Source organism: Musca domestica, unplaced genomic scaffold (assembly GCF_030504385.1).
Source record: "Musca domestica strain aabys unplaced genomic scaffold, Musca_domestica.polishedcontigs.V.1.1 21, whole genome shotgun sequence".
NCBI lineage: Eukaryota > Metazoa > Arthropoda > Insecta > Diptera > Muscidae > Musca > Musca domestica.
This window is the reverse complement of record NW_026712258.1, coordinates 10,577,641-10,601,381: the sequence shown is the minus strand read 5'-3', so window position 1 is coordinate 10,601,381 and position 23,741 is coordinate 10,577,641. Positions and strand designations below refer to the sequence as shown.

The 23,741-nt window shown below is 35.6% G+C and overlaps 1 protein-coding gene and 1 pseudogene across 1 annotated transcript in view; both read right to left on the bottom strand.

Moving 5' to 3' along the window:
* LOC101889366 (TLD domain-containing protein 2) overlaps positions 1–23,741 on the bottom strand; it is a 254,778-nt gene that overhangs the window by 158,034 nt on the left and 73,003 nt on the right. The gene's annotated exons all lie outside the window — the stretch shown is intronic.
* On the bottom strand, positions 16,382–16,520 carry LOC131802496 (U5 spliceosomal RNA; annotated as a pseudogene).

Below are 23,741 nucleotides of genomic sequence, written 5' to 3'. Positions count from 1 at the left end.
AAACTGGCAATGACTTAAAATATCGTCAGGTACCGACAAAACTAACCACACAATGTTCATACAAAAATAACCAACGGCTTGCGGCTTTGCCACAACAGGAGGCATTTGTGGTGGTGGTACTGGTGTTGGTCGCTCTGTGCAACGTACACAGAAGTAAACTAAGCCTTTGTCCGATTTTAACAAAATGTTCTACCATTTAATAAGCGTTTATATGGCTCGATTGTGGATTTCAGTTGATGAAAGCGAAAACAAGTTTTCGTGTCAAAGTTGCCATATTGGTGAACTTCTTGTTTTAAACAATGCGTCATTGTACCCACTACCATTTTAGCTTAAATGTATAAAATTAATGTGTAAAATGTATCAAAACACACGTCAATTAGGATAAAAATGTCTATTATCGTGTAAAAGTAAAGGTATTATTAGACGGAATGGGTTTTACATATTTTTTTTTTATTTAAAAATCCCTAAGCGCGTTGGGAACTAAAAGGGGGTGAAAAAGGGGAGGGGATAATTGGCGAACTCTCTTTTGGAGAGGTAGGGGGTATATTGCCACACGAAGGTTTTACATATTTGCTGTCATTTTTCTTATCCATATGTATTTCCGTATCTGTATCAAAATCATGGTACAATAAGGAGATAGTACAGATTCGTAAAAGTACAGAAATATAGCTTTGAATATAATTATATAATTTTTCAAAATTATATTCATCAAGTTCTTGTAATATATTCAATATTTCCTTATTTCATCATTTTTAAAATGAGTGAAATAGCGGGAATGATGAATGAGATGCCTGGTTTTTTCTTTCAAAAATATGTTCCAAACTGTTCAATCTTTCAATTCCATGGAAAATCAGTTAAGCAATGTAGGATCATTTCAATCATTGATTCTGAAAATATATTTTTTTCTTTTTTTTAAAGCAAAGTGACCTATCCCTTCGGCGGGATGAAATCATGATATTGGTAGCGATCAACTAATATTGCAAATCTGTCCGCTTAGTTCGTAGAGAGTAATGTGAAGCTAAGCCTATGGGGAAATATTTCAGACTTAAGCAATAAATTTTATCAAAATAACTAATACAGGGTGAGATAAAAAACTGCAACCATTTTCAGACTGCTGTCATTTCTAAACCACTCGTCCGACAGCTGTTAAAATTATTCCAGTGACAGCTTATTATATTGTTTACAACAAGTGGCTCTCTTAGAGCACTCCAGCATTTAAATGTGAATAAATCTTTTGTGTCTCGTACCTTCGTTCGTTACCGTGATACTGGTCAAAAAAACAGCAACATCAGCCGAAATGGTTCGAAAAGTAATGAAGCGACTTGATCGAAATCCGCGTCGCAGTGACCGAAAAATGGCTTGTGAGCTGAACCTATCGCAATATTCCATTCGGCAAATATTTCGTGGTCCAGCAGTTTGTAAACAAACAAAATGATCGTGTTTACTTGCCAAAGAGGTCAGCTGAAAATGTGCACCTTCGGTTGGACACCAGAACTCAAGCGCCGGCCATGGTTATGGTGTGGGCCGCCATGACAGCCGTTGGTCGCTCTCCGCTCGCATTAATCTACCGTGGCATCAGAATAAATGCCGAATATTATCGCGAAAACATTCTAGAGGGTTTATTAAAGCCTTGGGCAGGCAAACATTTTGGCCGCAGACCTTGGGCATTAAAACAGGACCCAGCCCCATCGCACTCAGCACGCGCCACCCAAGAATGGTTACAAAATGAGGTTCCTCGCTTCATTTCCAGCGCACAACGGCCACCAAAATCTCCGGACACCAATTCGTTGGACTATTGTGTCTGAAGTATTTTGGAAAGCAATGTTGGCACTAAAAACATACCGCAGAGCAACATTCGGGCAGCGTGTGACGGTTTCATTGGCCGTTTGAAGTCCATAATTCGTGCCAAAGATGACCAATTAGAACAAATCTAAACCTATTCTAAAATTTGATGCTTTTTCCGACATTTTTTGCTTTCATTCAATAAAATTTAAAGAAAGATGTAAAAATGGTGGCGTTTGACTTTGTTGCGGTTTTTTTTATTTCACCCTGTATATGGGAGTTATATCCAAATCTGAACCGAACAAAATCATATCCTCTGTGTGCAACTTCTACATATGGAAAATTTGACACTACAAATGTGAAAAACATATCGTCTGATAGAGCCTTAACTGTCAGAGCAGCATCTCATACTACGATGCAATAAAAACTCTTTCTATATATAAATGTTTAACGTTACTAACTGCATTTTTTTGTTTCAAAATCCAAGCACTTCGGAATTTATTTTGGATTGAAATCGTCGATAACAAAATGACTACAATATTAATCAGTTGTGTACAGATGCCGTAAGGCGTAGAAATACGCTTCAATTTATCTCACTCAATAGTGTCGTATTCTTTAGGCTGTCACACCCAGTTTTAAGTCATTAACTGTTGAAATTTAAGTGCTGCCGTAGTTTCTGTTGTTGTTGTATTGCGTACAATTCTGAAATAATCGTGACTTTCAGTTTCTCCTTACGAGAGACATTTCTTTGTTTACTGTTGATCTCAGTCTGCATCTCGGAAGAAGTCAATAGACTGTCAACACACATACATACACGTACGTATGTATGTATGTAGGTACATACATACATATGTTTCAACGATTGCATTTGCATAAACCGGTTGTTGCCACTGCATATTGATTTGAAAACATTTACCGATTTAGAAATATCCGCACATACAAACCTATAATAACTAGACAATTTCTATGTCCTCCACTTGGAAATAGCGGAAGTATTTTACGCTTTCAAATCACATGCTATGAACGCAAACAATTGGATTATGATGGGATGAAGATAGGTGAGTGTGTTTATATATATATATTTATAAAGTTAACATATAAATTATTAATAAAACAAGTAAAATAGTATCAGTCGGTTTTGCCGACAGATGTATACCCTCAGCCTTGAGTTACGAACGTGACAGATTTGGACTATATCGACTACTTCTTGTACTTTATATGAGGTATGTGCACCTTTTCGGAAAATGGAAATATGCGTCAGGTAACAGATACAGCGGACCGAAGTATTCCATTTTCACACTTCATCTAATACAGATAAAATACATCATCCTAGTCTGAATAGAATCGGATGATAATTTTGCGTTTTATGAGCTTCATGGATACTCATAATTTTGACCTTTTGTGGGGGAGGTACCAGAAGGAGTGGGACGTGTGTAATATGAAGAGAACTGGATGTTTATTTCGGATTCTTTGGAATGGAATCGTGTTCAAGTGTTTTAAGAGCGTGATGAATATTAAAAATTTCGACCTTTTGTGGGGGAGGTACTTGATGGAGTGGGCCTATATTATCCATTTTTGCACCTGACCTAGAACTGACGTAAATATCAGGATTTGCAAAGTTGGAACAAAATCGGATTATCGATTCTCTTTCTGTGCAGAAAATATTTTTTTTATATATTTTATTTTTTTTTGAAAATCTTGATCATTTGTGTGGGAGGTACCAGAAGGAGTGGACCGATATATTCCATCTTAACACCAGACCTTGGGTTAATATAAATATTGAGATGTGTGAAATTTGAAGACAATCGGACTCTTATATCACATTTTATGAGAGTTGTAATTATTTAAAATTTCGACCCTTTGTGGGGGAGGTACCAGAAGGAGTGGACCGATATTGTCCATATTTACACCTGACCTACCACTTACGCAAATATTGAGATTTGCAAAGTTTGAGCAAAATCGGATTATCGTTTCTCTTTCTGTGCAAAAAATATATATTTGTTAAAATTTCGACCATTTGTGGGGGAGGTACCAGAAGGAATGGACCGATAAATTCCATCTTAACATCAGACCTTGGGCTAACATAAATATTGGCATGTGTGAAATTTGAAGACAATCGGACCCTTACGTCACATATTATGAGAGTTGTAATTATTCAAAATTTTGACCATTTGTGGGGGAGGTACTTGATGGAGTGGACCGATATTGTCCATTTTCACACTTGACCTAACACTGACGCAAATATTAAGATTTGCAAAGTTGGGGGAAAATCGGTTTACCGCTTCTCTTTCTGTGCAAAAAATAAATTTTTTGAAAATTTCGACCTTTTGTGGGGGAGGTACCAGAAGGAGTGGACCGATATTGCCCATCTCCGAACTCGATCTAAGTTTGACAAAAATATTACGATGTATCAAGTTTGGACCAAATCGGATACTTCCTTCAAGAGTTATCGTGCGCACCAGCCAGCCAGACAGACAGACAGACAGACAGACGGACGGACGGACGGACGGACATCGCTAGATCGACTCCAAATGTTCTGAAACGGATTTGGTCCAAAGAGACCTAGGGTCTAAAACCGTTATTTCGACTAGGCACGTTTTGACCGTATCAAATGATATATACCCTCTGTAGCCATATGGCTGAGGGTATAAAAAGATGCAGTATATGGCTTATGCTTGATCAAACTGATGGAAAATATCTGTCAAACACAGACAATATACCATTTCAACAACTTGAGTTCGAATGGAGAATTAAGAGAGGATGAAAAGTTTAAGCAAAGACCTAAAATGGTAAAGACTAAATAAAATGCATTTTGAGCAAATGGTTCGTGTCTAGAAACAAATACCAAATATATCACATGGAGGGCTCATTGCTATACGGAACCAAGTCATGAAAAACCAGTAAAGAAAGTCTTAAAGTCGGCGGCTTTATGATAGCCTATTCCACTTTGCTAATTTATTAGAGCTCCGCATAACAATTAAAAGTTTAGACTAAGTATGCCGAAGCATTTGTATCTTTTAAATTCGGACTTGTATTGCACATTTGGTGCACAATTAATTTGAAATCGGATAAATATATATATGGGAGTTATATCTAAATCGGAACCGATCTTCATAAAATTTGGCAAAGATATTTCTGAGCTGTATTTGATATATTTCCCTGAATATCGTTGTTACGGAGTGCATATTACGGCTGTGGGGAACAAATATAACAAATCGCATGAACAGTATGTATGGAAGCTAAAGCTATATCTGAACCGATCTTCACCGAATTTGACATACCAGCTTCTAGACTCAATTCGGTTGTAATTCCATCCCATTTGGACAAATATTAGACGTTTGGTGCACAATAAAAGGTAAATCGGACGAAGTTATATATGGAAGCTATATCCAAACCGATCTCGATAAAATTTAGCAAATGAATTTCTGAGCTGCATTCGATATATTTCCCCAAATATTGTTGTTGCAGAGTGCATATTACGGCTGCGGAGGACAAAAATAACTAATCGGATGAACAATATATATGGGAGATATAGCTATATCTGAACCGAATTCGATCAAATTTGGCATACTTATTTTCAGGTCTAATTTGGTTGTATGTGCAAAATTCCATACTCTTCGGGCTCGGACACGTTTGGTGCACAATAAAAGGCAAATCGGAAGAAGATATATATGGCAGCTATATCTAAATTTTGACCGATTATCTCCAATTTCAATAGGGTTCGTCCTTGGGCCAAACAAATGATTTGTGCGAAATTTCATCTGGATAGGACAATAAATGCGAACTGTACTTTGTTTACAAAAATACATGGACAGACGGACGGACGGACAGACGGACGGACATGCATAAATCGACTCAGAATGTGATTCTATGCAGATCATCAAAAGGAACTATGGGTATATCTCGTTTTCTTTTGCCTGTTACAAACAAATGCACAAAGACATAATACCCTGACCACCTTGTGGTGTAGGGTATAAAAATGCCGAAACTAGTGCCCATGTTCCCGCATATGGCAGCTCTGTTTACTCTGTAAAGCACAATGTCAAAAAGTGTTTCGTTCCAAATATAACGGTAAAAACCTAAGTCAACGATTGTCATTTTCAGTTTTTTCGCGTTTCACTTTGAATCAGTACTATTAGTGAGCACGTGTTTATTGTCGTTCAGTTTTCAGCAATAATTAAAAATGGGGAAGAGTTAATCGATGCCTGGTTTGGGAGGAGGTATTATTGTAATAGATGGCCGTGGTTGACACTCAAAACATAAAATAGACGATATGAGAGTCATTATACTAGAAAGGATAATCTGAAACAAAAATACCTGGACTCGAATTTAAATATTCGGAAAATGTGCAACTTGTATGTCGAAATGTGCAAAGCCGATAATACGCCGGTTATTAAATAACAATTTTAATATAAAGTATTCAGCACGAAATTCAATTTACATTTTAAGTCTCCGAAAAAGGATACCTGTCGAATTTCTGATGTACTTGACATGGAAATAAAATTCGATAAAGACGAAAATACAAAGTTAATTTTGCAAATGGAACTTCATTTAAAAGCAGCTCAGCTGGCTCGAGGCTCGCTGAATACAGAAGTGCCATCTGATGAGCAGAAGCACCCGCAGCTGGAACAAACCAAGACATAAAACTCTGAAATTAGTGCTAAATTAATCGCTAAAATTTACTATATTTAGTCATATAACAAACACTTTGATCTATTTTTTTCGATTTGGTTTGCTGTGAAACCTTTAAATTTTTATTCAGAGTAATAATGAAACAAAGAAGGTTTTTTTGTTTTTGAATATTTTTTTTAGTAAAATTTTATAAAAAAATAAAAATTTAAATTAATATCATTAGTTAATTTTGAATATAGACTTTTACATTTTTTTGGTAGACTAAAATGTTCCTTCCAGAAATTAATGGCAGTTCATTTACTTTAACTCTAAATATCTTATGTGGCGTTTCCACTGCACTTGATTCGCTCTCTATTCGTTGTTTGACCCTTAACTATGAAAAAACTACTTAATTCTTCACACAAAACTTCCTGAGCGAACACTCATATTTGTACATTGTTCAAATCAAATCACTCTCAGAACAACGAAAAAATGTGTCCCATCCCTAACAAATGAGAGCATTTATCGAAAAAATAAATTATGACATTTAAAAATTGAAAATAGAAAAATTTAATGAAATTTTGATAATTTTTGGGAAGACTGAAAATTATGAATGAAAACTACAATGTTGAATAGCGTATGTACATTCAAACGAAAGTAAATTTTGTTTTCTCTCTCATCCGAGGTACGCATATTGTCCACGAGTTGAAATTTCCACAGGAAACTGGAAACAAAAGAGGCAATATTTTCAAAATGTTTGTATCGGCAGAAAAAATGTTTGACAAGTGTGTCTCCAGCAAAATTTAAAAATAGAAAAATACAAAAATATGTTCAAAATGTCAACATTTACACAAAAAGTTGAAAACGTGAATGAAAAGTATAAAATTAATGATATAATAAATATTTGGGAGAAAAACAATCATTTCTTCTATTCATATTAGTAAGAATTTCATGTATTTTCGTATAAATTCCCATTAAAATCAACAAACAAAATTTTTGAAAAAAGGAATTATTTTACTATGAATTACGAATCGTGTCGTATGAACGGGTTAATTCGTGTACCTAATTCTGAGAGCGAACAACGTTGTTCGGTTTTCAATGGAAACATGCTATTATGTTTTTATGACTTAGTTCAGTATAGCTGTGAGCCCTTCAAATATCCATAGACCTTTTCAAAAATAACAACAGAAGTATTTTCACAGGTTTGCCATATTTTAACTTTGTCTTGTCCTAACTTTATAGTTCTATGTCTTTGGTTTAAGTTCCAAGTTTTTAACTAAGTACATTAAATGTTTCGTTTAAAAAAACCTTGCATCTCTTTACAATGAGTCTTGCAACATTTTCAATTTAAGATTGCATTCAATCACACAACCTTGCACCGAAATGCACTTCCATACCTTAAGGCTAATCTCATAATCCATCAAAGTTAATTGGTGATCTCAGTACCACATAGTAATCGGAAAAAATGAATTTCAACAATAATTAATTGTTTTGAACTTAGGTGAACGCCAAGCATCACTAACCCTGAGTTGCATTCTTCGTAGTGTTCATAGTTTGAGGGTAGTAGTTACACATACGTACACATGTAAGAGCATACAAAGTAGCTGGCTAATTACATGTCATGTCGACGTCATATTCATGCACTCTGCCATCCGCCCCACTGATACATTCAGGGGCATTACTTTCGATTACACTTAGGGGACAGGGTAGATAATTAGCGCACTTAATTAGTTTGAATTTTGCTAAATAGTTGTGGGAGATTGATGTCTCGGAAGTTTGTTTGTTAGTCTGTCTGTCGGTGGCTCAAGGTATTGACATTTCGAGGTAATTTTGAAAATAACACAAAAAGTTTAAATAGTTTCAATCCAACTACATTTCATGGTACAATTACCAAGGTAACGACTTTGTACGACTTTATATGAAATTAAATAAATTTATACTGTGTAGTTCTTCCTTAAATATGGGCGTACAGCTGGCAAAAATTTTGCATTTATTTTTGACCAAATATTTTGTTATTTTTACGCCGTTTATAGGATATTACAGTCAATGGAGATTAAAATCGAAAATAGAAAACTAAAATATTAGTCTGTGAAGTCATGTAAGACTTAAGTTGGCTGAATTTTTTTGCCTAGAACAATTATAAAAATAATGTTACGCATTGTCTGCTGCAATACTGGTAGAAGATTGTCATCCCTCATTATCAGATTGTCATTTTGTACAGAGTCCATATAGCAGGTATGGTGAAGATTTTGGCAACATTTTTCAGCTGATTGTTCTGGGGTTTTGATCCTTATAGGCGGACTTAAAATAAAACGTCATTTGAGGCCTACACAAGAATAAACGTCACCGAGAACATTTTCTTAATATGATTTCAAATATTTTATACCCTCGACCATACATAGTATGGAGGGTATATTAAGTTCGTCATTCCGTTAGTAAGTTATATAGGTCCACGATATCGTATATTCCCCATATAACGGTACCCCCGGATATTCATTATTTCGATGATTTTAGCCATATTTTTCAACAGAATTGTCTGAAAATTCACAGGAGAAGTTCCTTGTAAGTACTTTATCGCCTGGAAGAGAATTATCTATATAGGTCTACTATATCGTATATCCCCATATAACGCCACCTCCAGATATTCGGTATTTTGATGATTTTAGCCACATTTTCAACGGAATTGTCTGAAAATTCACACAAGGAGTTCCGTGTGAGTACTTTATCCCCTAGAAGAGAATTGTTTATATAGGTCCACGATACCGTATATACCCATATAACGGCACCTCCCGATATTCGTTATTTTTAAGATTTTAACAGAATTTTCATGGATTTTATTTATTTATTTTTTTTTTTTTGAAAATTTCTAAATTCGTCCCAAATGGTGGAGGGTATTTAAACTTCTGCCCTGCCAACCTTACTGCTTTTTTACTTGTTCTTTATATGTTTAAGCCCAATTACAGATAAATAAACATGGTCTTCCTAAAATATGAAACGTATAACTTTTGTTACGTTCCAAGGAAAGCGATAAATAATAGTATATTTATTATTTTTGTAAAATCTGCCACTCGTCATACGTAAATATTTTAGATGGAAAATTTAATTTTATTTTAAAAATTACAAGGTCAAGTTCGTCAGAAAAGGTTTGCCATATGCTTGTTTTGCCATGCTAAATTTATTTGAATGTTATTTGTGCAATTTTTTGGTATAGTTTAGGTAGGATAATATTAATATCAAGATTTTAATAAAATACCAGATTTTATCAAGATATACCAGATTTTAAATAAAATAAGTCCTGAGAAGATTGTATGGTAATAGCACGTTTACATTCGTAATCTTTATATCAGGTTTCAATCTGATCACTGTGGTACACTTCAAAGTCGCTACATTTTGCATTTTCCTTCGGTTATGGCAGAAGAATACAGGTAGATGCATCAAAGCTTAGGAGCATTGATATGTCAAAAAAAATCATATTTTTTCAAATTTAAGTAGATTTATATACGTTTTTCTTATACGACGTCATTCGGAGGTTATTAAAATTTGTGTTTTCAACAATTTTTACAAATTTAAATATTTTTTTATTTAAAATTTTTAATTCCAAAATTGGTTTGACAGTTCATTGTTCCAGCAGCTGTGCCGATGTGTCTCTTGATCTGCTTCTTATAGCACGTTTACAGAATTAAGTAAACCTAGTGGATTTAAATCATCAATTCCATTGTAAAACGTTAAATAAAACATCATGAAGCAGGTATATTTCCTTGGTGTAATATTCAGCCTTTCATTCACCCTTATTACGGCTGGCGTAGTCGTATCGAAAATTGCAAGTAGACGCGTCGTAACGACTAATTGGTATTATGTGTGTCGTATGCGAGAAATTACAACTCTGTATGAAATTCTGTTACAATTTTCGTACCACAATACGCGTTCTAGTTCGACAAACACCGCAAAATTAGTCGTTAGAGATTTTGTTGCCGACAACACATAAAAGTTTTTCCAAATTGACATTACAAAAGAATAATATACAAAATGGATTTGAAAAAGAAGTATATATCAACATTACAAAAATATATGTATGTACATCTATTAACATTTCGCTTTTTCAAGATTTAAAGTCACAACGAAGAAATAATTTGATGAAATGATCCAGATCTTGCAAATGAATCCAAATTTGGCTAGAGGTTACAGCAATGGCTTAAAAAAATTAACATCAAGGAAGAATGGAACAAAATTGGTGCAAAACTCAATATCCTAGGACCGCCGGTTCGAACAGGCGAGGCCTGGATGAAAGTCTGGGCCGATTATAAATTCAAATTGAGGAAAAAACTAGTTCATAACAAGGCAGAATGTCGTGCTACAGGTGGAGGGCCCTTCAAGCAGTTCATTTTAACCGACACGGAGGAAGCAGCATCACGCTTTTTACAATTAGAGACAATTGTAAATGCAGGGAACCAAGCAATTGGAATTTAACAGCGTCCAACACTTGATGAACTGGAGACTGAGGAGGAACTGTTTGAAGGGTTTGGAATTAGTGAAGACAAAGAAAACCACAATCCCTGCACACTGACTCCTCCAAGCGTAAACAGACTACATCGAAATATGCAACAGAAGCAGGTTGTGATCATCCAGGATGTCTGCACGCTTTCCTCTGCAACCCGCATTATTTTCGCCTCACGTTTAAATCATTTTGAATATACTCATCTTCATCCTCAGCTAAAAAATTGCCAGGACTTAACATATTTCAATATTTATTTAAACAAATAATAAACTATTTCAACTGGCGCTTTTATTTCTTTAACCGGGTAGCTAGTAAATTCAAAAAATGTTTATTATTCCAGAGCACCCTGCTTTTTCATATATATTACAAAAAAGACGTAGTCGAAAATTGTACATAATACCAAACAATTCTAGTTACGACAACGCCTACGACTACGTCTACGACACTTCAACGCCTACGACATTACCAACCATAATAAGGGTGATTATTTTTGGGAATTCCTTTGATATTTGCCATGGCCAATTAATTTACTGTACAGCCTTGATTTGAACAAATTTCCATTGTTTCCAACTTAATCAGAAGCTCCTGGTAAAAAAAAAAAAAAAAAACTTTTCCATAACAAGAACACATATTTTTTTGCAGTCATTGCCTCTCTAATCATTTGGCATATCCATCAAAGTTTTGACAAATGAATGAAACCTTACAGTCAATGACTGTGATTGAAATAAATTTTAAATTTTCGGACGCAAATAAATAAATAAATGCACCTGTTAGTTGTGACATATTGCCGATGACTGTTGTTATTGTTTTCATTTATTGACAGAAAAGTAATATTTTTGATTGAACAATGCCATGCTGGGGAAGTTGGTTTTGAATGAAAAAGTAAAAGTTAGGTTATATTAGGCTTAGATAGGGAAGTGATAAATTTGTTATTCGAAAAAGACGACTTCAGTGCACCTTGAGATACAGATATTAAAACGAAGTTTTTCATATATACGACTGGGCTTTTAATAACCTAGATAAGGCTATCACTTAAGCTTAGATTTGTTTCTAAAATTAAAACTGCAGCAAATAATTCGGGTTCTAGTGATTTTTTTCCGATTTTTTAAAAACCGATTTTCAGAGAATAAAGAGATAATGTTCGTATAGACCTATGAAAAATTGTGATTTACTAAACAAATTGTCATGCTTCGGAATATGTCAGGTTCGTTGTTCGCGAGCTAATGCGAGTAATTAATCTTAATTTGAGTGTCAAACTTAAGGCAATGCTAATCATCGAAATTAAAAGGTGCAAAAAGTCGAAACGACCAGTTGTAATTGAATTAAACAAACCAGTAAACCAACGGTAGAAGAATGCAGGTAGATGCATACAGCGCTATGCGAACACAAAAAAAAAATAAAAAGCCGTGCAGAAATAAAATCATGTTTTAATTCTTTCTTAAGGGACGTTATTCGGAGGTTGTTGAATAACTTTTTATTTAAAATGTTGAATGCAAAAAATATTTTCACAGTTCGTTTTAGTAACGGCTGTGTTGCTGCGGTTACCTGTATTATTTTATCATGCTCGCAATTGCTGCGCATTCAAAACGTAAGATAATAGACCAGTAATAGACTACACATGGTAGAAGAATATAGGTAGACGCATCGACACAGCTGCTGGGACAATGAACTGTCAAGCCAATTTTGGAATTGAAAATGTTGAATAAAAATTATTTAAATTTGTAAAAAAATTTTAAAAATGTCGAATTATAGTAACCTCCGAATGACGTCGTAAAAGAAAACATTTAAAAATCTACTCATTTAAAAAACATTTAAAATTTTTTGACATATCAATGCTCCCAAGCGTTTATGCATCTACCTGTATTCTTCTGCCATGGTCAGTTCTTTAATCCTTTTTAACACTTCCTCTTAGGGGTGGCACTTAGGCGTTCACGAGTACATAAAATGTTTTGCAACATTTTAAGTTACTTTCGATTATGCGGCTTTGCGCAACAATGAAAATAGTTCAAATTGTATTCACTTTTGGAACATTAGGGAGCGAACATGGTAGAAGAATATAGGTAGACGCGTCGACACAGCTGCTGGGACATGAACTGTCAAACCAATTTTGGAATTGAAAATGTTGAATGAAAATTTATTTAAATTTTTAAAAATGGTTGAAAACGCGAATTATAATAGCCTCCGAATGACGTAGTATAAGAAAACATATAAAAATCTACTTATATTTGAAAAAACATTTAATTTTTTTTGACATATCAATGCTCCCAAGCGTTGATGCATCTACCTGTATTCTTCTGCCATGGGAGCGAACTATCGTTTGCAAACACCAATTATCTCCATAAACAAAACTTTTTGTTCATTATTTCCATGGTAGAATTAAGAAGGTAAAGTCATGTGATTATTTTTTTAAATATTCATTTCTCAAAATTTAAATTTACAAATCCATTGTACAGGGTGAGACAAAAAATGCACCAAAGTCAAACGCGATAATTTTTACATATTTTTTTAAAATTTTATTGAATGAAATCAATATCGGAAATAGCATCCAATTTTAGAATAAGTTCAGATTTGTTCGAATTAGGCACATTTGGCACGAATTATGGCCTTCAAACAGCCAATGAAACCATCACACGCTGCCCGAATGTTGCTCTGCGGTATTTTGACCCATTCCCGGCGAAGCGCTTGCTTGAGATGATCGACACTTTGGTATTTTTAGTGCTTGCTTTCAAAAATACTACGTACACAATAGTTCAAGGGTTTGATATCCGGAGATTTTTATGGCCATTGTGCGTTGGAAATGAAGCAAGGAACCTCATTTTGTAACCATTTTTGGATGGCGCGTGCTAAGTGCGATGGTGCTGAGTCCTGTTGGAATGTCCAAGGTTTGCGGCCAAAATGTTTGCGTTCCCAAGGCTATAATACACCCTCCAGAATATTTTCGCATTAATATTCGGCATTTATTCTGATGCCACGGTCGATTAATACGAGCGGAGAGCAACCATCGGCTGTTATGGCGGCTCACACCATCACCGTGGCCGGTGCTTGAGTTCCGGTGGCCAACCGAAGGTGCACATTTTCAGCTGACCTTTTTGGCAAGTAAACACGATCATTTTGTTTGTTTACAAACTGCTGGACAACGAATGTTTTTCTCATCGGAGAAAAGCAAATTCGGCAGTTCACCACTTTCGGCCAAGCGAAGCAACTCTTTAGCTCTGTTGAGTCTATTTTCTTTCTGTTGCGGTGTAAGTTCTTGCACTTTTTTGAATTTCAATGGCTTTACCCCGAACTCATTTTATAATATTTGCCGAATGGAATATTGCGGTATGTTCAGCTCACAAGCCATTTTTCGGCCACTGCGACGCGAGTTCCGATTAAGTCGCTTCTTTACTTTTCGAATCATTTCTGCTGATGTTTCTGTTTTCTTCCGTCCACTTCCTTGATTATGGTAACGAGCGATGGTGCGAGACACAAAAATTTTTTTCACATTTAAATGCTGGAGTGTTCTAACGCTAGCCACTTGTGGTTTTCCAGCCAAATGTAAGAAAATCACACTATCACGCTTGAATTCCATCACGAATAACTTTTTTTCTAGAATTCTCACCAAAATGCTTGTGTTCGCTTGTAAACAATATAATGAGCTATCACTGGAAAAATTTTAACAGCTGTCGGCCGAGTGGCTTTGAAATGACATCAGTCTGAAGTGGGTTGATAAATTACAGAAAATGCAGAGATGGATGTGCTTATTTGAAATGACTTAACCTTCTTAATATTACCATGATTACATCATTAAATAAATTTTCAAATTTAAATAAATTTTCGGCTAACAAATGCACAAAAATCCATTTTTATGTATGTGAAAGTAATATTCAATTGTCCTTTCAAATCAATTAGAAAATTTGAAGTGTTCCCCGTATTTTTTAGAAAATATCCTTCCTGTAATTCTTCTTCGGGAACTGTTTTACCCAGAAAGCACGAGAAGGGAAAATGAGTCCATCAAAATTCAACTTATAGCTAAAAACACAAAATAGGATCGCCTGTCTGTCTCACACCTTCTATAAAACTTATGCAAATGAATCAGTGAAGTCATTGAATAGCGGAGAAAAACTTCTATGAAATTCGCTGGGAGTTCGAACTTTAAGTTTCACATTTTCAATCTCACATTTAGAGATCGAGTCAATTTCTTGCTTCGAATCCAATTTGCAGCCAAATATTGCTTTGGATTACTTAGTGCGTACAAATGTACACTTAAGGTGGGAATTCATAAAGTTAAGTCATCGGCTTGCTTCTTCGCAAATGATCAAAGGCGCCTGGGGCCAAAATCGAACTAAGTCAACCTAAAACTCCTTTGTTCACATACGAAGAAGCCAGCTGATGACTTAAGCCAGCCAAATATGCGCTTTATGTATTTCCACCCTTAGTGTTAATACCACTCGAGAGTATAACTGTTTCGAGAAAAGATTGTCAGATCAAGTTGTCGCCACTGATTTGCTACTTTCAATTCCATGTGAGTGTGTTGGACATGTATCTGGCGACACTCAACCAGCCCACCAACCAACCAACCAACCATTGTCAATTGTGGCAGTCAACGTGTTTCTGTTGCAGTAACCCACTGGCATGAGGAAATTACATTTTTTTCCTCGCCGTTTTTCGATTTGTTTATATCTTTCGGTTCCTGTTCGACTAGTTTGCGTTTGCTGAAGTTCATTGGAACAACGACAGCGACAACGGGCAACACTTGCTGTCAGAGACCGGTAAATTGAGTTTACACTGTTTGCTTGCTCATCGCAACATGTTGCGACACTTCAAACAGGCTTCACTTTCAATGGGCGGATGGGTTGGGAGGCAAGCAGGCAGGCGGCAAGCATCGTTGGTTTGGTGTTCATCAATCATATTTTGGGTTAAGTTTGAATGACCGTTCGACAGATGAGTTTGATGGATTTGCGGAAGGCAGCCACTCTGAGCGAACTTCCGTTTTTATTATGTTAATTGTTGTTGTTGTCTTGATTATAATTTGTATACTTCAGTTTTCGTATGAGCAATTCATTTGCTGTGTGGTGCTTAGAATTTGAAGTGTTTATAGCCATATTTTTAAATGAATTAAGAAATTATAAGCAATATATCGATGCTTGCTTCGGTGAGAGAGTGTGAGAGAGAGAGAGGGAGGGAGAGTATTAACGTATTACACCTATAGGGAAAATCAAATGTGGAGTACCTTACTGGTACAGTGACGAATCATACCCTAGTTATGAATAAAACACCTTCATTACTCGGTATTATATATCAATAGCTTCAAAATTTTACGCGATGTTGATTTTTTATCAAAAACTCCAATAGAAGAAACAAAATGTGAGAGAAATATTAAGCTAAGAAGAGTATTAATTTTCTGACTCTCCCAAAAATCTTGAATGATACACACAGGGTGAGATGAAAAAACTGCAACCAACTTCAGACTGCTGTCATTTCTAAGCCAATCGTCCGACAGCTGTTAAAATTATTTCAGTGGCAACTCATAATATTAATATTGTTTACAATAGAGTGCTCCTTTCCACGGAAATCTTTAGTAAAAGGCGAAAAGTTTATTCGACAACTGAAGCCAGAGTGTCAAGGAAGTGGGCGAAAGAAAACAGCAACATCAGCACAAATGGTTCGAAAAGTAGAGAAGCGACTTGATTGAAACCCACGTCGCAGTGGGCGAAAATGGCTCGTGAGCTGAACATATCGCAATATTCCATTCAGCAAGTATTGACAATGAGCTCGGGGTAAAGCCATTGAAATTCCAAAAAGTGCAAGAACTTATACCACAAAAAAACTAAGAGTTGTTTCGCTTGGCCAAAAGTGATGAACTGCCGAATTTGATTTTCTCCGATGAGAAAACATTCGTTGTCCAGAAGTTTGTAAACAAGCAAAATGATCGTGTTTACTTGGCCACCAGAACTCAAGCGCCGGCCATGGTGATGGTGTGGGCCGCCATAACAGCCGATGGTCGCTTTCCGCTCGTATTAATCGACCGTGGCATCAGAATAAATGCCGAATATTATCTGGAAAATATTCTGGAGGGTGTATCAAAGCCTTGGGCACGCAAACATTTTGGCCGCAGAGCTTGGACTTTCCAACAGGACTCAGCCCATCGCACTCAGCACGCGCCACCTAAGAATGGTTACAAAATGAGGTTCCTCGCTTCATTTCCAGCGCACAATGGCCACCAAAATCTCCCGATACCAATTGTATCTGGAGACTATTGTATCTGGAGTATTTTGGAAAGCAAGGTTGGCACTAAAAAATACCAACGTGTCGAACACGTCAAGCAAGCACTTCGCCGGGAATGGCTCAAAATACCGCAGAGCAACATTCGGTCAGCGTGTGACGGTTTCATTGGCCCTTTGAAGGCCCTAATTCGTGCCAAAGGTGACCAATACGAACAAACCTAAACTTATTCTAAAATTTGATGCTATTTTCGACATTTTGTGCTTTCATTCAATAAAATTTAAAAAAAAAAAATGTGAAAATTATGTCGTTTGACTTTGTTGCCGTTTTTTGTTATCTCACCCTGTATGTCCTTTTTATTACAAAGAGAGCTTATCATAAGTATCCCAGGGATTTCAGCCGCAAGAGTTATTCTTCATTGGATTTTCACGACTTGAGACCTGTTGACAGCCCAGTGTATTTGATTAATGTTGGTCGTAAAATAAGGAATACGGTGACAATGGCTAAAAAAAACTGGTTGGTTTTGCGTGTCATACGTCTGTGCATTGTTTACGAATGTAGTCATCGGAATTTTGTGTCTGAATGGTTGGTGGTAAGTCGTCGTATTACTCAATTCGACAAATGTCACAGAATGTAAACAATTTTGTAATTTATAAACTTTTTGTTTTTGTTGTCTCTTTGTATCAACAACAAAAATCAATGGAAATTCTTATTCCGAATGCAAACAAGGAAGACCATAACGCACGACATGATTCGTACTGTCAATGAACAAATGGTTGGTAATATATACATCGATTGACCCAGTTATCACATCGGGGTAGTGGGTATTTAAAGAATTTTTGTGGTACATATTTTTATAAAATTTGGTTATGTTTTTACTCATTTTTTTCGAGATGAGCCTAGTGATCTGAGATTTAACGACAAAAAGAAAAGGCAGAGTTCTCACACCCTCTATTAAAGCTTAAAACTTCTGTGTCAGATAAATTTGACAATTTACTTTTTTGTTATTGTTATGCCTTTTAGAAACTATTAAGCCGAATACGGGCTTAAATACATCTAGTGAGTTAACCTTGCGGGTACAGATACACCCAAGGTAGAAGAATACAAGTTGATGCCATGTTTCTTCAAAAATAAGTAGATTTGTATATGTTTTGCTTTACGACGCCAATCGGAGGTTGTAATGATGTGCATTTTTCTAACCATTTTTACAAATTTGAATAATTTTTCATTCAAAAATTTCCATTCCAAAATTGGTTTGACAGATTCTTGGCCTAGCAGCTGTGTCGATGCGATCACCCGTATTCTTATACTATGGATACACCATTACAAGGAAACCAGTAAGGAAAAGTCACAAGTCGGGTGGGGCCGACTATATGATGCCCTTCACCACTATGCATATTTAGTAGAGCTCCCGTAACAAAATAATTTATTTCAAGTAGATCATACCACCCATGGTACAATAAAAATGTAAGGTACAATTACAATTTTTTTCTAAGTGTGCCCGATTTCTGCCAATTTTGTTTTGAAGTTTTGAAAAATGAAAATAAAGTATTTTCAAAACCAATGATTGGAAGACACGTAGATTGCGGTTCGCATATTACAGATATTAAACAGTTTAGCCATGAAATTAAAAGATTGAACAGTTTGGATCATATTTTTGAGCGAAAAACCTGGCATTTCATTCATTTTTCGCGCTATTTAACTCATTTAAAAAAATGAGGAAAAAATTAAAAAAATAAAATTAAAACAACTTGTTGCATATAATTATGAATGAGTGTGACAGGAAGCGGGCATAGCCTCAGGGTTGTATTCCTGGAGTTTTACGAAGCTGTTCTACCTCCTTATTGTACCATGACACCACCTGCCAACATTTGCCTTTAGAGCAGCTACTAGCAGAGCAGTTTACTATGGAGTGCATGTTATCACTTGGAGAAGGATTATATTAAAAAACATACATATCGGAGCGAAGTTGCACAAAATGGAAACGTACGTCCCGAAATTCACTCCATTTGCACAATAAATCTGTAGTGGAATTCTCCAACTCATTTCTAGAGTTACTGACAAAAGTCGGTAAAATTAAAATGCTTATAATTTCGGTAATTAACTAAATTTGTTGGAAGGTTAGCGACGAAATCAAAGTAGTCGCAAGGACTCACCGATAGATACCAATGTTGTTAACCTTTACTTCTTTTTTACATTAAAATATTGGATTTCAAAGTTACCGATTTTTGTCGGTAACTCAAAAAATGAGTTAGAAAATCGCACTACTAAAATCGGATAAAGGATATATATGGGAGCTATATCAAAATCTTAGCCGTTCTCTAAAAAATTGGGAAAGGCATTTCCGAGCTTTATAAGGTATCTGGTACCAAATATCATTGTTGTCTAATGCATATTACGAATTTGAAGAACATAAACACCAAATCGGAATTTAACCAAATTTGATTTATTTGCTTCTAGACCGGATTCGGTTGGATGTACCAAAATACAGGTCATTTGGACTTATATTAGCCATTTGGTGCACAATTAACTCGAAATCGGTTGAATATGTATGGGAGCTATATCTAAATCTGATCCGATTAGCACCAATATCAATAGGGTTCGCCCTTGGGCCAAACAAGTATTGTTTAGAAAGTTACATTTCAATCGGATAATTTGTTTACAAGAATAGATGGGCGAACGGAATGACATGCATAAATCGATTCTGAAAGTGATTCTATGAAGATCCTCAAAAGTACATATCGGTCTATCTCGCTACCTTCTCTATGTTACAAACCAATGCACAAAGAAATAAACCCTTGCCGCTATGTGGTGTAGGGTATAGAAATGCCTCAAAAATCGTGAAGCGAAAAGCTGAGCTGGGCAAGTCAATTTCCCGATTTGTTTTTGTTGATTCGAGAAAAAGTGCAAACAACGTCTTAAAATGTGGTGCATTCTTACCAGATTTTAAATAGATCCGATTATAAAAAGATATATTAAATAGATCCGAATAAATCAGCAAATTCTGATCCGGATTAACGCGGATAAAATTTTGTAATTGACAGTAGTTCGAAGTGATAAACAAATTAAATACAATAGGTAGTTGCATCGACACAGCTGCTGGGACAGTGAACTGTCAAACCAGTTCTAGAATTAAAAGTTTTGAATGAAAAATTATTCAAATTTGTAAAAATGGTTGAAAAATGCATATCATTACAACCTCCGATTGGTGTTGTATAAGAAAACTTGTAAAAATCTACTTATTTTTGAAAAAAAGTAAAAAAGCTATAAGTTCGGCCGGGCCGAAACTTGAATACCCTCCACTATTTGGAACGAATTTGGCAATTCTCAAAAACAATAAAATCCGTTAAAAATTCTGTTAAAATCTTAAAAATTCCGAATGTAGCTGTTACATTACGATCTATACGACGACATGGACCTGCATAAGTAGCTTTTGTCATAAGCCATTACAATATTCCAATGGGAAACTTGAAAAAAAAAAATCGGTGAATAATGTAGCTAAAATCATCGAAATACCCAATATCGGGAAGTACCGGTAAAATGGGGCTATACGAAGACGTGGACCGGAACAGACAATTTTCTGTCTTAGGCTGTAGTATCCACTACCAACATCAAATACCAAATTTGAAAGAATTCCGGTGAATAATGTCGCTAAAATCAACAAAGTACCGAATATCGGGAGGTACAGTTATATGGAGGCAATAGGAAGACGTGGACCTACATGTCCCATTTTCAATACCAAAATTCCTGCAGACATAATATACATTTGAGTAAAATTTTATCAATCTACTTTAATTCGTTCGGAAGCTAGAGCGATTTCCACGGCCGGACGGATATCGCTAAATTGACATAGAATTTTATGCTGATCAAGAGGTGTTGCAAACGGAATGACAAACTTAATATAACCTCCATACTATGGAGGGAGGGTATAAAAAACATATGAAAAATTTGGATATATTAATGCTCCCTAGCGTTGATGCGTCTACATGACTGAACTTAAATCTCGACGATTTTTCGGTTCGGATACTCTATTATTTTTCTAGTTTTTACTCACAAGATGTCAAAGTATGTTTACATACAAATCTTTATTCGGGTTAGCCCGATTTTTTTTTTAAATGTGAACATATGATTGTATAAGATGTAAGATGTCATTGTCTGCCTAAAGAAAATGTATAAACAAGCCTTTTTAATCCGATGTTTGGCGTAACAATTCGAAATAATGATTTTATTTTAATAGTCAATAATGGAAGCTTTACCAATTTGGCTTGTCCAAGATTGCAAAACAAAACATCATAACATTTTAGGCCAAACACAAATCTCTACATATGTACATGCATATGCAAGTCATAATTAAGAGTGTTCGAAGTAATAGACAACCGATTTGAAGCAACCAAACATCAGATAAAATATGAATGAAAATAGAGAAGCCAAGTTGGAACTTATGGGATCACAATACGATCCTACAAGCGGATGTCCGGGCGATTACAGAGTGTCTGAACTGGTTAAATGCTAACACGAGACCGGCTATCGTAAACGTCCTGACGGACAGTAAGATAGGCATTAACGCTATAACATCCAAAACAGTAACTTCAAGAACTGTATTGGAATGTATAAACTCAATCAACAAATACTCTCAACACGGCTTAGTTCGCATTATATGGGTAGCAGGCCATAACGGAGTTAGAGGTAACGAGATAGCAAACTCTCTCGCTAGAACAGGCAGGGAATTAGCAGCACTAAACTTAGACAATCCACTGCCGCTAAAAGCGTCACGTCTAATGTTAAAGACATGGGCAAAAAACGCCCATATATCCTTATGGAACGAAGAGGACGTGGGGAAAACCACCAAAATCGTGTGGGGTGACCCAAATGAGATAAAAACGAAGAATCTTTTACTGCTAGGCAAGAAGGAGATCAGTGAGGTGACAGGCATCCTTACGAGGCACCTGGGCCTACAAGCTCATCTATACAAGATAGGTTGCACAGATAACAGCATATGCAGTGCGTGCAGAGAAGACGACGAATTTTCTCTGTATATGCCCAGCGTTTGCTAATATCAGAGCCCAATTCTTAAGGAGCGACACTATACCAGACCTTAGTCGGATCATGGTAAATGATATAAAACAGTTAAAGAATTTCATAAAGGCAACAGAATTTCAATTATAACAGACTGTTAACTGCACGTCTTCCTCGGTAAAACCCCTCTGACTAGAGCGCACAACAGGCCTATACTGGCTTAAGTGAATGCCTAAAAGGGCTTGAGGCGAATTTGTTTTGCCCCTCTTTTTCAACCTAACCTAACCTATGGGATTAGTTAATATTTTCCAGACATTAAAATAATTAACCGTGGAGCATTAATAAAAGGTAGATCAAGTTTAGGTAAATTAGAAAAATACAACTCTGTATTTATGTGTTCTTCTTGCAATTTTAAAATCACTAACGCAAATTTTTAATTTATTTTGTATTAAAAAATCGGATTTTCCATAAAAAATATTAGTTCCCAAATTTGTGCTGAGCCTGAAATAAATTTCCAAAGCCATATCAAATTGGCATTTCGAGTGCAATTAATGGCAATGTTGGATGGGGTTACATGTTGCAATAACTAATATTGCACTTACATGTCGGACAATACGAGTCAATAAACTGAAATTGCATTTTCATTTGCACGAAATATTGAATATGGCTAGTAAAAATACATATGTGCACAAATGGGTAGGTATGTATGTAAATCACTCATGTGAACATATATTCATATTAGTACATGCATAAATAACGAGTAAAAAATGGAAATCATTTATACACGAATGAACAGCTGACTGCAAAGACCTTTGAAGCTATCGATGACAATTGAAGAGAAATATATAGACGGAAAATCAAATAACTATGTGTGTAGTTAGGTGGACATATGAGTCGTTGCATTCGAAGATTGCAAACAGGTCGTGCAAGCACAACGAAACCAACTATTGTGATTGAATCACGATAAAATAATACAAGTAGCCGCATCGACACAGCTGTTGGTGCAATGAACTAAAAAACGAATTTTGAGATTCAAAATTTCGAATAAAAAATTATTTAAAATTGTTGAAGAAAATACATTTCATAACAACCTCCCGTTGGCGTAGTATAAGAAAACAATTACAAACATTTTTGTTTTTTAACAAACTTTTTAAATTTTTTGACATGTGACTATGAGTTAACCTTGCGAGTTTAGATACACCCATGGTAGTAGAATATAGGTAGATGCACCAACGCTCAGGAACATTGATATGTCAAATTTTTTTAAATGTTTCTTCAAAAATAATTCGATTGGTACATGTTTTCCTATACGACGCCAATCGGAGGTTGTTATGATATGCATTTTTTTTAACAATTTTTACAAATTTAAATAATTTTTCATTCGAGATTTTCAATTTCAAAATTGATTTGACAGATCAATGTTCCAACAGCTGTGTCGATGCAACTACCTGCATTCTTCTACCATGGATATACCATTAGAACACGTTTAAACTATTAAATCCACTCAATTTCAAATGTCAATTTCATACAAAACGTCACGTAAATCGTATTTGACTTATATGCTATGGAATTAACCATGGTAGAAGAGCACAGGCAAACGAATCGTCACAGCTGATGGGACAATGAACTGTCA